Raw genomic sequence first — 15328 nt, 5'->3', positions numbered from 1 at the left:
ATCAACAATTGAAAAAGATGAATTCGTTAAGTCAAACATTGAAAAAGATGTTAAAACTGAGCCTTCTAATTCTAGTTCGTTTATATCATCATCATCAGTTGAATCATTGACTGATTATGAGGATGATAATTTTAATGATTGTTTCTATGATAAATTGAAACATCTCAATACTAAGAAGGCTTGGGATTCCTTGTTTCACTAATCGCGTACTTTTGTAGGCGATTTCAAGATCCAATGACTCACGTTGGATTATGTATAGTGGAGCCTCTCGACACATGACTGGAACTCTTCATTTGCTAAAGAATGTCAAATCTATTCAAGGATATGTTGGGTTTGCGGGAAATCAAGGAGTTCAAATTGTTGGTGAATGTACTTTGTCAAATGGGAAGGTGATGTTTGAGAATGTGAACTATATCAATGAGTTGGAGAATAATCTGTTAAGTATTTATCAAATTTGTGACAAAGGCTTCTCAACTCACTTTACAAGTCAAGAATGTTTGATTCTGAAGCCAGGATTCAAGATACCGGATGAATGGGTATTACTGAAGGCCCCGCGATAGAATGATCATTATGTTCTTAATATGAGTGTTGTATCATCTACTCAAGGCAATGTTTAGTGCTTTGTCACCAAGGCTGAAAAGGAATCGGTGTTATGGCATAGACGGATGGGTCACATCAACGTTCATAAGATGAACTATCTTGTTCATAACCAACTTGTTGTTGGAGTAAACGTCTAAGGTTTTCATTTGAGTAACGATTGTTTGAGTTGTAAGAAAGGTAAACAAAAGAAGAATTCTCACCCGACGAAGTCTGTCAACTAGCTTACCTTTCGAGAAGCTACACATGGATTCATTTGGTCCCGTGTGTCAAAAGTATCACCGGGGAACTTTATTGTTTGGTGGTCACTGATGATTACTCACGATTCTCGTGGGTGATGTTTATTGAGTCGAAAGATGAGACCTTCGACAACTTAATGATACTATTCAAGAAACTCGAGATGTTATATAATCTTCCGATCAGAAGAATCAAAAGCGGCAATGGTACAAAGTTCAGGAACAATTGAATACTTCAATATTGTGATGAACGAGGTAATCTTCTTGAGTTCAGTGCTCGTTATACTCCACAACATAATGGAGTTCCTGAACGGAAGAATTGGACTTTGATTGTAATAGCATGGGCTATGTTGGTTGATTCAAAACTACCAGTTAGAATTTGGTCAGAAGCAGTTGCCTCGGCTTGTTATACTCTCAACCGTGTGCTGACGGTAAAGAAGTTTGGTAAAACTTATTTCGAGTTACTTAATCGACGAACTCCGACCTTGAAGTGTCTTGAGCCATTTGGATCACAATGTACCGTTCTTGATACTGATGGTAAATTTGGTGCTAAGTCCGTGGAGGGATTCTCTGTTGTTATGCTAGACCATTACAGCGAGTATTTTTACCTAGAATTAACCGGATTGTTCAAGTGCAGCATGTTGACTGTCAACGTTATGCTACTCCAATTCAACGAAAGGGCGATTTGTGGATGTTTGATTATGTCAGCTTGTGGAGTTGTTTCTCATTTCTTGAAGAGGAAATAACTGACGAAATGCCCACAATTTTATTTCAACAATATTTGAGTGAGGGAATTAGTGAAGAAAATACAACACCAGAAGTTCCACTCTTTACTGATGATCCGACACCAAATTTTGATGATCCGTTTGAAGATACATCAGTTACACCATCCTTTGATGATAAAGGTGAAGATCATGATTATGTGATTGAGTCCTTGGTTCAACCAACACGTGTTTCAAGTGAAGAGGTTGGAAAAGAAAGTGTGACTAATCTTTCAACTGATGTGGTGGTTCCTAATGAAGTTATTCCTCAAAAATTATCATATCACCCGTAAGAGAACATAATTGGTGAACTCAATACTGGAGTACAAACTCGAAGTCAAATTGACCATAGCCTTCGTTGTTACTATACTCTAGCTGCTCCTCTTCAAAATTAGTTCTCGTTCAAATGTTTTATCTCACAAATCGAACCAAAGAGTTATAAACAAGCGTTCACAAAAGAAAGTTGAGTCAATGCAATGCTAAAAGAATTGTTATAGTTTGAGAAACTTGGTGTTTGGAAACTTGTTGATCTACCTGAGAAAAAAAGGTGTATAAATACCAAGTAGGTTTTTAAGTGTAAAAGGGACGAAAATTGAACAATTGTCAGAAACAAAGCTCGATTGGTGATTCTTGGATTTAATCAAAGGGAAGGAATCGACTACAATGAAGACTATGTTCCCGTTGCTAGACGTGATGCAATCAGAATTTTGTTAGCTTTTGCATCTTGAAAAGGATTCAAGGTTTATCAGCTATATGTAAATTGGGTGAAGAAGTTTATATGGGAAAATTAGTGGGGTTTGTCGAACCGATCCACAAAGACAAGGTGTATTTGCTCGACAAGAGCTTGGTATGAAACATTGTCTCAACAACTGTTCGACAATAGATTTGTTCGTGGCACCGTCAGTTTTACACTCTTCACAAAGGAAGTAGATGGTCATTTACTGATAGTCCAGGTCGACATTGATGATATCATCTTTGGGTCGACAAACGATGTTCTGTGCAAGGAATTTGAGGAAGGTATGAAATCGAAGTTTGAAATGAGCGTAATGGGAGAATTGAAGTTTTTGTTGGATTTGCAAGTCGAATAGATGTATGATGTTCTCTTTATTCACCAGATAAAGTATGTCAAAGATATCCTTGAAAAGTTCAATATGGCTGACTCAACGCCGATTAGCACTCCTAACCCTCTTAATCATGGAATTGGTCCTGATCCCACCGGGGAGAAGGTTGACGAAACACTTTACCGTTCTATGATTGGTTCCCTCATGTACCTCACTGCATCAAGGCCAGATATAATGTATCCTACGTGCTTGTGTGCCCGATATCAATCCAATACAAGAGTCTCTCACTTTTCGTTAGTGAAGCAGATACTTCGATATCTAAAGGTATGTCTAGGGGTCGGTCTTTAGTATCCACAAGACGATGCGTTTGAGCTGAGAGCATATTCTGGTTCGGATTATGGAAGCTGCAAGCTGAACGCAAAATCTACCACTTCCGGTTGTCAATAATTTGGTTGCAGGTTGTAGACATGGCAGTGTAAGAAGCAGAAAACTGTAACGCCATCTACTTGTGAAGTTGAGTATGTGGCTGCCTCTAGTTGTTGTTCTCAGGTTTTATGGATACAACAACAGATGCACGATTACGATTTGAAATTTTTTACTACTCCTATTTTTGTAGATAACACTGTTGCTATATCCATAACTAAGAACCCGGTAAGACACTATAAAACTAAACATATCGATATACGGTATCATTTCATCCGTGATTGCTACGAGAAGAAGTTGATTACCGTAGATAAAATTCACACCGACAAACAAAAAGCCAATCTTTTTACTAAAGCTTTCGATACAAACAGATTTTTGTATTTGTTAGGGCTTAACGGTATCAAGAAGTTAGGAGGTGGGAAAGTAAGTGTTCCCGAGGTTATGGATTCCGACCTTGAATACCCATTTATTGAGGTCATATTTCTTTGTAAATATTCTTTCTTTAAATGGTTTTTTATTTTAGGGGGTGAAATGGTTTGGGAAATTCAAAAACATTTGATAATCTTAAAAGTCAAAAACATTTGAAAAATCATAAAAAACCAAAAACATTGAAAAATGTGAAAAATACAAAAACAATAGAAAATGCTCCTCAAAATGAGTTTTGAAGAATAACAGGAAAATGATAGTACATTGATCATCTTGTTCCAAGTACCAGAAATACTAAGTATAAAAGTCTATTGCTTAATGTTCGGTGCATTGGTAGGCTTTTAAACAAACAAGTAAGGGAATAAGTGATATAAAGCTAACTAGCCAAATTGAAAGATTGGTTAAAGTTCTAGCAAAAGTCTTGGTAATAAAGGCAGAAATGTAATAGCCTGTCATACTCAAGTCTTATGTTTCAGTAGATCACAAAAATAAAGTTTTAATAAAAGTGTTTTTAAGCATCTAGTATATAATCTACACTTCAACGGTGTATGGTCTTATGGCCTTAAATCTTGTATTGATGGGATGCACTAGCTTTCTGAAACCATTGAGGTCTTTATGCGGTTTATCATCTGGGTATTTATTCCGGTGAATATTTAAAAACGTGCTCAAAGAGCGAAACCCTGAAAAGTCATTAAACTTGATCACTTTGTACTATGTACAACTTTCACTACTGACTTGATCAAACACGCTGGCATTCATACATTGTTTTTCCCTTGCGCACGTCTTAATACCATAAAGAAATAGACCCCAGGGGATACAATGTCTGCTAGCCAACATATGAAATCGTGCATACTCATCCACAATAAAGTATACTTAGGGTATTGCTCGATTACGGGGGTATGCCTTTTTGTGGAAATTTTTGCTATGATTTCTAAATAACAAAAGTTTAAAAAGCTTTTATCTGCTGGTTCTAAGGTTTAAGTCAAGTTGGGGTGACATGGTAAAAATAAAAATAAGCCTGAATCAAGATTAGATTCTGATCATGTTCCGATATTGTGTGATTAATTAAACCTAAATCGTATCACTGATGTCTCTGAATCTTTTGTTATAAAAGTTTAAGTGAGCAACAATACCAATGACTGGCTTAAAATCAGATATAATAAAGCTGAAATATAGAACCGTGATGGAAGAACAAATCGATTAATATGACTCCTTGCTCAACTCACAAAAAATATGTTTCTTTCAATTTGTAAATAGTTTTATTTTGGAAAATTTTTGTTTTGATTACAAGTTTCATTTATAATCCAAAAATATTTTACATTTCTGTACTATTTTCGATTTTGGTGAATGGTTAATCGGGTTTGGATATCCGAGAATCTGAATCTAGTGGTTGTTTTTGGAAAAAATTTTTAAATTGTGGTTTATATTTCAAGTGAATTCATCAAGGTCATTAATTTGGAACTGGTTGGGGTCGAAAGGGTGAAATTTGTCTGATTTAAGACGTTGTTTGAGGTTTTCAATGTATTAGTACTCTACTTATATAACATACAAGTTTCAAGTATATATATGATTGTTATGCGATGACCATTCACTTTCTGCTTATACGTTCATTTAAAAGAGACATACACGCCGTTAATTGTTGTTAGATATATTTTCCGTATATCTTGTTATTTGTTCTGTATAACTAAAATCTTTGATTCTTGTGGTTGATTTGCACACCACTTGACAATTTAAAGGTATAAGTTCAGTTTAATCTGTTGGATCTGTGGTTGTTAGAACAATTCAATGGTCCGACAACATTACTTTGAGTGATTTACACACACGAGTATCAGAAATGTCATGGAGCATTTGAGAAGCCAATCATAACACCAGCAATTAGCTACATAACCTCAGCAACTCTTGCAAGCATGGATAGCTACTTGTATAATAATGGTCCTCTAACTGATACCGAGGAGGACAATGAAGACTCAAGTAAGTAACTATTACTTTATAATGTTAAATATATGACTAGTGATGCAATATTAACTTTTATCTTTGAAAATACTAAAATAGTGAATGACGGTCGTTCAAATTTTGAACCAACTGAAAAGGGTAAGGTTCTGATGATAAGTGCAGCTTGCAATGAAAAAGAAATAAACAATGAACAAGTTACTGAACATGCAACAAGCCATATTCAGTTAGTGGAAAAAAACGTGACTGAAGTGGATGATTCTATGATGAACACCACTGCATGTAATGTAAAAGAAAAAACAATGAACAAGTTAGTGAACATGCAAAAAGCCATGTTCATTTAGTGGAAAAAAATGTGACTGGAGTGGATAATGCTATGATCAACACTACCGTTTCCAAGGATAATGAAAGAGTGGAAAATCATCATGGTGAAGTGAAAAAAATTTCCAGATGCCTATAGGGACGACAACTCAAGAAATAATACAGTACTACACTACCCAACCACAGTTGTCTGGATTGTCTGCATATATGCCTAAAAAACCTTTCACCAAAGATGAAGAGGTAACAGTTATAAACATACAAATCATTTTATTGTAAAAATATTAACATAAATATTTATTGCAGAATTGGAATAAAGAAATGGACAGCAAATTAGAAGAATTTGATAAAATTGCCTTTGAAATCAATGAGTTGGTAAAGAGAGGTAAAGAAAAACATGGATCAAACATAAGGTTATTTGACAGGTGTTGTGCTTGGGAAGCTAAATTCAGTCAAAAGGATTGTTCAAAAGAAACACCATTTGGATCTCATTATGAAGGAGGAGGTCTTAATGAATTAGGTAAACACCATTTGTTTATTTTATTGTATAATACCATACCTAACCCACCCCATGTATAAAATTATAGGTGCAGCAGTTGTTCTTTCAATAAATCAAAACAACTCTGGTGTGGATTCATGGTATGCTAACAAGGAAGACAATGAAGGTAAAACTAGTACGTTCTAATACGTTCTAACACATTTAATACAATCCTAATACATTTTTAACTTAGATTTATAAACAAGTTCTTATACGGTCTAATCAAAAAGATGCTATGAACCACGACCATGAGCATCAAGGGAGAGTAACAAATGAGAATAAAAAAAAGAGCGTAAAAAATCTGTTATATAAGTTCTTATACGTTCTACTCCTCTACATTTTAAACTTTTTTATTTATTACTTATTTAAATGATAAAAGATGATATGAGCAAAGAAGATGTGAGCCCTAGACCATGAAAATAAAAAAAGATTAAACATTGAGATAGAAAAAGCTGTTGAGAATCAAGAGGGAGTTACCAGTGAGAAAGAAAAAATCCAAGGTAAAATATCTGCTATATACGTTCTTTTACATTCTACTCCTCTACATTTTAAACTTTTTTATTTGTTATTTATTTAAATGACAAAGATTGTGTGAGCAAAGAAGATGTGAGGCAAGACGATGAGTATCAAAAAAACTTAACCAATGATGTTGAGAATCAAGTGGGAGTAACAATGGAGAAAGGAAACAAACAAGATAAAAAGCATCTCCTAAATACGTTCTAATACGTTCTACAAGTCTACATTTTACATTTTTTTTATTTTTTATGTATTTAAATGAAGATGATTTGAGCAAAGAAGATGTGAGAGAAGACCATGAGAATCAAAAAAGCTTAACCAATGAGGTAGAAAGGATGTTGAGAAGCAAGTTGGAGTAATCAAGGATCATGAAAAAATTCTAGGTAAAAAACATCCCCTATATACGTTCTAATACGTTCTAAGGTAGTAATTTTTTTTTTACTTGAAAATGATGTGAACCAGAAAGTTGAAAAAGATGATGAGTCTCACGAGGGGTTTAAAGACGGGAAAGATAAAACTCAAGGTAAGGGAAAGTCTGTTATTACCAGTGTTCTTATACGTTCTACCATAAAATAATCATTTTTAACACAAAAAAATATAAAATTGATTGAAGATGATGATTGCAAAAAAGTTTAAAAAGATGAAACTGAAGATAAAACTAATCTTCCAATTGCAGCAAGAGATACATTGACTGATGAAATAAAAAGGGAAGATACCAGGATCATTTATTTGATGGGACATGGATTTGAGTTTGACAAATTGGCTATGTTGACTGATGAAGAGTTGGATTCTATGTTTGAAAATAAAAAGAGAAGAGATAAGAAAGTAGAGGGAGAAAAGAGACAGACTTACACAACACTATCTTAAATATCTCAGGGTGAACAACTTCTCTGACAAACATCTGAATCACAAGAACTTTGAAGATTTGGAAAACATGTACAAGACTACAATAGAAGAGATTCAAGAAAAAGAGAAGCAGAGGATGAAAATAAAGTTTGCTGATGATCAGGTATGAACCAATGAATTATATAAAAGATTTGGGGGGAAGTGTGGGTTCCTGATTGATCATGGAGTAAACTATGAGATTGTTGATGCCATGAGCAAAAAGGAAGTGGAAGAGAATTTCAAAAAAAATACAAAGTGGTAAATAATCCCCTAATTTTTAACTTTTTTTTTATCACAAAGAATGCTTAAACGTTCTAATACGTTCTAATATAAAACCAAAATTTCAGTTGCATAAAAAGATCCATTGAATGATGTAGTTGACAAGGGATGTGAGGATGACGATGATATAAGACAAACATATGATATATATCAAGGTAAGTTTTTTAAAAACTATTGATTATAATACACTAAAAGTAAAAGAACTTATAAGAAAAATTACGGTTACAGAAGTTGAAGAAATGAATAAAGAAAGAAGATATAGTCAAGGTACACAAAATTCCTTTATAACTTAATAGCAATATTTATTTATAATTATGTAAAACATCCTATGTTGTGATAATCTTTATTTTAGGAGATGATAAAGCAGATAATGATACAGTTGATTTTGAGAGGCAACTAAAGATGAGGAAGAATTCCTAAAACAAAAAGCTAAAGTCGATTGGTTAAAGCTTGGTGATTCTAACACTGCGTATTTTAACAATTCCTTGAAAATGCGGAACCATAGATGTCGTATTGATACTATAAGTGATGTTCAGGGCCAATTATATGAGGGATCGGATGTTCCTTCGGTGTTTGTTAATCATTTTATGAACATTTTTGGTTCGGATATGCAACCATTGAGAAAACCTGATAATCAGATTTTTACTACTAAGCTCTCGGCCTCTCAGGCGGAGCTGATGGTTAGACCTATATCCGATTTGGAAATCAAGGAAGCTTTTTTCTCTATTGGGAATAACAAAGCGCCGGGGCCTGATGGTTTTTCCTCGGCCTTCTTTAAAAGTTCTTGGGATATTGTTGGGAAAGATGTTTGTTTGGCGGTTCATGAATTTTTCAGAAAAGGAAGTCTCCTTAAACAGGTTAACCACACTATTATTGCCCTTATTCCCAAAGTGACCACCACTTTTACTCCTAATGATTTTCGTCCCATCTCGTGCTGCAACACTTTATATAAATGCATTACCAAGATTATCTCGGTTCGTATGATGAAGGGTTTGGAGTCGTTAATTGATATCAATCAGTCTGCGTTTGTTCCTGGGCGTAGAATTTCTGATAACATCCTTTTGACCCAAGAATTAATGCATAATTATCACACTAATAACGGTCCGCCTAGATGTGCTTTTAAAGTTGATATTCAGAAAGCTTACGATACGGTCAGTTGGGACTTCATTCGTGATATTCTATATGGATATGGTTTCCACGATAGGATGATTCATTGGATAATGGAATGCATAAACACTTCTTTTTCGATATCCATAAATGGGAACTTACACGGATTCTTTAGTGGTAAAAGAGGTCTAAGACAGGGTGATCCGATGTCTCCTTATATTTTCACGTTGGTTATGCAAGTTCTCACGTTGATTCTGCATCGAAAGGTTCGTATTGAACGCTCGTTTCGTTTTCATCGTCATTGTGAAAAATTAAATATTATCAATATTTGCTTTGCGGATGATTTGTTCCTGTTTGCTCGAGGCGATGTGGATTCTGCTAAAACTATTATGGGGGCTCTCAATGATTTCAAAGATATGTCCGGGCTTACTCCTAGTGTACCGAAAAGTACCGCTTTTTTCTGTAATGTTTCGGATCGCGTTAAAAGTGGGATTTTGAATATTATGCCCTTCGTTGAAGGTAGACTCCCGGTTAAATACTTGGGAGTTCCTCTTATTTCTACGAGGCTAAATTACTGTGATTGTAAGAGGTTGCTGGATCGTATGGATAATCGGATTGGAGAGATTGGAAGAATAAAACTTTATCTTTTGCGGTTAACTTCAGCTGGTCAGGTCTGTTCTGTCGCCCTTATATATTTACTGGTCTGCTGTTTTCTCACTTCCTTCTAGACTTATTGCTGATCTTGAAAAACGGATTAAAAATTTCCTTTGGGACTTTGGACACAAAAAGGGAAAGCATAAAGTTTCTTGGGATTTTGTTTGTCAGCCGAAAAGTGAAGGTGGTTTGGGTATCCGGCGTATCCGGGATGTCAATAACTCTCTTCTGGTTTATCATATTTGGAGTTTAATCAATGATCGTAAGTCGTTGTGGGTTAAATGGATGCATGAGTATAAAATGAAGGGGCGAAATTTCTGGAGCTTGCAGATTCCTAACTCTTGTACTTGGGGGTGGAGGAAGATTCTTCAGTTTGGTCCCCGTATTAGACATTTTATATGGCATGAAATCGGTAATGGGAGATCTACTTCACTTTGGTATGATAAATGGGATGATTTATGTCCTTTAAGTGATTATATTAACCCGAGAGCAATACATGGGGCTGGTTTGACTTTAAAAACCTGTGTCAGTGATGTTGTTCTTCATAATAACTGGGTATGGCCGCCTGATTGGATTTCGAGTTTCCCAATTCTTTCGAACTTAAAGGGGGTGAGTATTTATCCGGAAATGAGGGACAAGATCGTGGTAATGGATGAGAATGGGACTTCAATGAAGTTCTCGGCTTCAGGAATATGGCAACTTCTTCGAATACCGGCTCATAAGGTTTCTTGGATGCATGTTGTTTGGTTCTCTCAATGTGTTCCAAAACACTCCTTTATGTTGTGGATTATGCTTCATGATAGATTGAGCACGCAGAATCGTATAATGGGGTGGAATATTGGTGGGTATCCAAATCATAACCTGTATTGCTGCCTTTTATGTAATGGAGAGCCGGATTCTCGTAATCATCTCTTCTTTGAGTGTAAGTTCTCTTCTGAGGTTTGGAGTATTGTCAAAATGAAAGGTAAGTTTCAGGGGTGCATGAATGGTTGGGCGAATATTCTGCAATATGTGTCTCAATTTGGTTTGTCCAACTCTATTGATAATGTTTTTAATCGGCTGTTACTTGGGGCTTCGGTTTACGTAATTTGGAAGGAACGAAATAACCGGCTTTTCAGGAACTCTTTGAAGACTCCAAAGATTGTTGCTGATGAAATCATTAAGGGTACTCGCCTAAAGCTAATGACTCTAAAGTTCAAGAATTCTGAACGGGTCAATCGGGTTCTCGAAGATTGGCACCTTCCGAGAGGAGTTTCACACCAAATTGATGATAATGGTTGATTTGTTTTTGTTATGTTTGTTTCTTTGGTTCTTGTGTAGGCTTTAGCAGTGTTTACCATTGTTTGGTGGTTTTGGTTTTGTTTACTCTTGTATGGCATGTCATACTTGAGAACTAATATGGCACTTTGTCATATTACTTGTTCTTTATTGGTTGTGTGGAATGAATTTAACCGGGTAGAACCCTTTACCCAAAAAACACAAAAATATGCTGAAAGACAGACACAAGAAACCATTCAAGGTAATCAATAAAACACAAAAAATAAAAATTTAAAACACAAAAGATGGTATGTAGTTACAGAAGTGGAAGAATTAAATGCCGAAAAAGTGTTGACAAAAAAAGCATCAACGACTCTACTCATGGTATTAAAAAGATTTATATATACAATCACATAAACACACACAAAAAAATTTATATTATAACTTAGTTGTAGTATAGGGCTTGTTGATGTTAATGTTGAAGAAAATTATGAATACGACAGTGAAGATTTGGATTCAGTGATAATGAAAACTCCGTTTTTCAATCAATCAGCAGCATTTATAACTCTTGAATCTAAATCAAAAACATTACCCCTAGTTGCTGCATCTCCTACACCAGCTGCAATTTATCATAAAATAGATAAACTACAACGTGAAAAAAGAGAAAAAAAACTAGCACCAGCCTTGAAATCACCATACCTGAACCGGGAAATTGGAATGACTGAAAAAATAACAAGCGGATTGTCTCAAGATTTGTTATTGGTGATCTTTCTAAAAAAATAAAATGGAAGTGATTTACAAGTCAGAATTCATCACTGCTTTCAAGTTTGTGTTTGGATGCTTTTGCCCAGAAATATACATCTCGGTTGGTGCTATGGAAATTTACACAGAGTTGTTGAATCATGAAGAGAAGAAGAGGAGATGAAAAATTGTCTCCCGTCAAGGTTTTTTGCTTCATCAACAACTATAGTAAGTATTACACCTTTATTTATACATTAACAAAATTTATATACATATTAATGATAAACAATTTTCATTTTGATACATGAAGTCAAGTGATTACTATTTAAAGGAAGCTAACATCAGCAATTATAAAATACTGGAAGTTTTCACGGACAACCTTGAGAAGATAATGGCTTTATATAAATACAAGTCACTAGAACCAGTTACGCTGTTTGTTGAAAAATGCCAGTACTTTATGAATATCATTTCTATGTGGTTGTTTTCAATTTGAAAACAGGTATGATTGAGTTGATTGACAACATGGCTAATGGTGATATATCAAAAACTGCTCGTTTTAAATCAGTTCAAGAAAAAGCAAAAGTTACAAAAAAAAGCTTTGGAAATAAGATACAAGGGTGTCCCAGAAAAACTGGTAAACATTTAAACATTTCTGTAAAACCGATTTAAATACGTTCGTATACGTTCTTATAGTTTTAAATGCGTTGATTCCCGGCAGAGGGATATTTTTTGCATGTACTTATTGAGGAAGAAGCACCCGATTTCACCAAGGTTAGAGATATTAGAATCAAAAGGCTGCAGATGGATTGGAGAACGAAAAAAACGACCTAGATTATGGTGTCTTCGCTATAAGACACATGGAAACTTAAAAGGGAAAGTATCCATGGACATGCGGATTTTATAAAGAATGTCCAAGGCAGAAACAGAAACTAAACGATTTGAGGATAAAATACATGTCAAAGTTGTTATTGTCAGATATCAACAAAGCCAAAACCGATTTAGTTAGACTGGCAAAGGAATATGATGCATTGTCTGATGACAAAACACTGTTCAGTTTCAAGAAAATAACTGCTAAAATTGATGAGAGGCAAGATGAATAAAACTGGGATCAGAAGATCGGGAAACCTTGGTATCTTTATTATGTTTGTATAGAAATGACTACTTTTATCTTTATTATGCTTATACATTCTACCAGAAAAAAGATATAGTTTTAATTAGGTTTTGCTTATGCGTTCTAATACATTTAATACTATCTAATACATCTATCACTAGAATTTATTAACACGTTATTATACGTTCAAATTAAAAGATAAAGTTTTAATTAGGTTTATCCTTATAATTTCTTATACGTTCTTGTAGTTTTAAGATGCTTCTAAAAATCAAACCGCATTCTTATACGTTCTAACTAAAACACAACTATCTTATTTTGCTTATATGTATTATCATACCTTGATGTTTTAGTTGTATTAACTAATTGTTTATAAGATAACATAGAGTTATTCGTCAAGTAAACAAAAACATTAAACATAGAAAATAACATACCATAAAAACATAGAAATTATCAAAAACCACAAATCACATAAAAAGAGAAAAACCACACAACGATTATTGGGTAATCAAAAAACGCAGCCTAAATCAGTTTATTACATGATAGATTTAAGAAACTCAGTATTCAATTCAATAGAGCAGTTCAGAAGTTTTATCACATTGCACAAATCTTTCAACTCGTCTACTTCCTTTTTCCCTGTGTCAACCAAAAACAAAGCACAAAAATAGTTAATACTACTACAAGGCATTCTTACTAGCAAGTTTGTTATTTCATCCTTCATATCCATGTTTACACCAGCGGTTATGATAAAATGATCATGTAAAGCAGCTCAATTCTTTGTATCTTCAAGGATCGGCGCTTGAATCTGTTTCAATAGCAAATCCTTAGGTGATGACGAAGAGGATGAAGATGAGGAACCCTGACAATCCATATCTTGGATGATGAATTTTGAAATTTGTGTGGGGAGATGAAAGGTGTGGGGAAATGGAATGTGTGGTTGTAATTAAATAGAAATACATCAGATAAAAAAGCTACAGTAAAATTAATTATTGGGAATAGTGAAAGTCTTTTAAATATCAACAATCTGTTTAATAATTTAAATATCTAATAACTATGAAAAAACTAAAACGTTCCGTTAACATGTTCTAGATATAAATTGGTCACATAATAACCCTACTGAAATAACATCTATATGTAATTAGAAAAATCACTTCAGATATTAACTAAATTATGCAATAAGTTAAATTCACAAACCAATTATGAGAAAAGTGAAAGACAAAGAAAAAATTAGATTTACAAAAAGAAAAATGAAAGACAAAGCAAAAAATAGTTTTTAGCTGTTTCGTTTTGTTTATATTTTTCTTTTTTACATTTTTTTTTTCGTTTTTTTTTGTAGTAGAACGTCTAAGAACGTGTAATTGTTTTTTTTTTTTTGGTATTTTGTTTTACTGAATAACGCATCGTAAATAAACAGTTATTATATTAACCGATTCATAAATAATTCATACAAGCCAAAACCTACGCACATCAAATGACAATCCAACCAAACTTATCAAACAACCCCCACACCACCAGTCACAAAGTCTATTATTAACCCCCACACCACCAGTCATCACTAACCCTAGTTGTTGTCAAGGATATTTTGGGCCCCTTCAAGCTTGAGTCTCTTATTCACCGACACCTTTTGAGCTGTTCTCTCAAGAACATCATGAAGCTGACTATAGCATGAAGCTTGATTTTTCAGGTAGGTGACTGCCTCTGTCTTGAACGTTCTATCAGGTTGTTTCAGAACTTCTTGGTGCAGATCATTACTTTTGGTGGCTTCATCTCTCACACTGGCCTTTGAATCTTCAATCACTCGTAGCTGATTGCAATCTTTTTCAAGCTCAATGTTGATTCGGGCTTTAAAGATGCTCTTCATAGTATCCGAAATCCATTATTTTTTTCAATATTTTTGTGTGTGATTTTTTTGTTGTGTTTGCTCTCTTTTCATAGACTTTTAAGATTCTTGGTTGGTGAATGAAGTTATTACATAATTTACTTAATCTCTGAATTGAGTATATTATATGTAGGCATATTAACTCATAAGTAGGCATGATTGCCTTACCATTTTTTTTCCAATTTGAGTAGTTGAACGTATTAATAGAACTTGTAATTAATTCTTTTTTCTTTTTGTAAATCTAATTTTTGCTTTGTCTTTCACTTTTCTTATAATTGGTTTGTGGATTTACACGTTCTTAGACGTTCTACTACAAAAAAATGAAAAAAAAGTGTAAAAAAGAAAAATATAAACAAAACGAAACAGCTAAAAACTCTTTTTTCTCAGAGTTGGGGACAAGTTCGGCTGTTATGCTCTGTTGATGACAAACTTTGCATTCTTTATAAATCCTCCCAGAACGAGCTATAGCTATCTCTTTCTAGGATTTAATCCTTTTATGTGACCCGCGGACCTTGTTTTTTAAACCACTAGGCACATGGACAGTCACCTCTGATGGTTGATCATACCCTAGAACAGCAGCAAGCCTATCCCT

The sequence above is a fragment of the Bidens hawaiensis genome, unplaced genomic scaffold (genome assembly GCF_021521415.1).
Source record: "Bidens hawaiensis isolate Kalapana, Puna unplaced genomic scaffold, B.hawaiensis_p1.1 tig00027078_1, whole genome shotgun sequence".
In the NCBI taxonomy this organism is placed as follows: domain Eukaryota; kingdom Viridiplantae; phylum Streptophyta; class Magnoliopsida; order Asterales; family Asteraceae; genus Bidens; species Bidens hawaiensis.
This window is presented reverse-complemented; position numbering follows the sequence as displayed.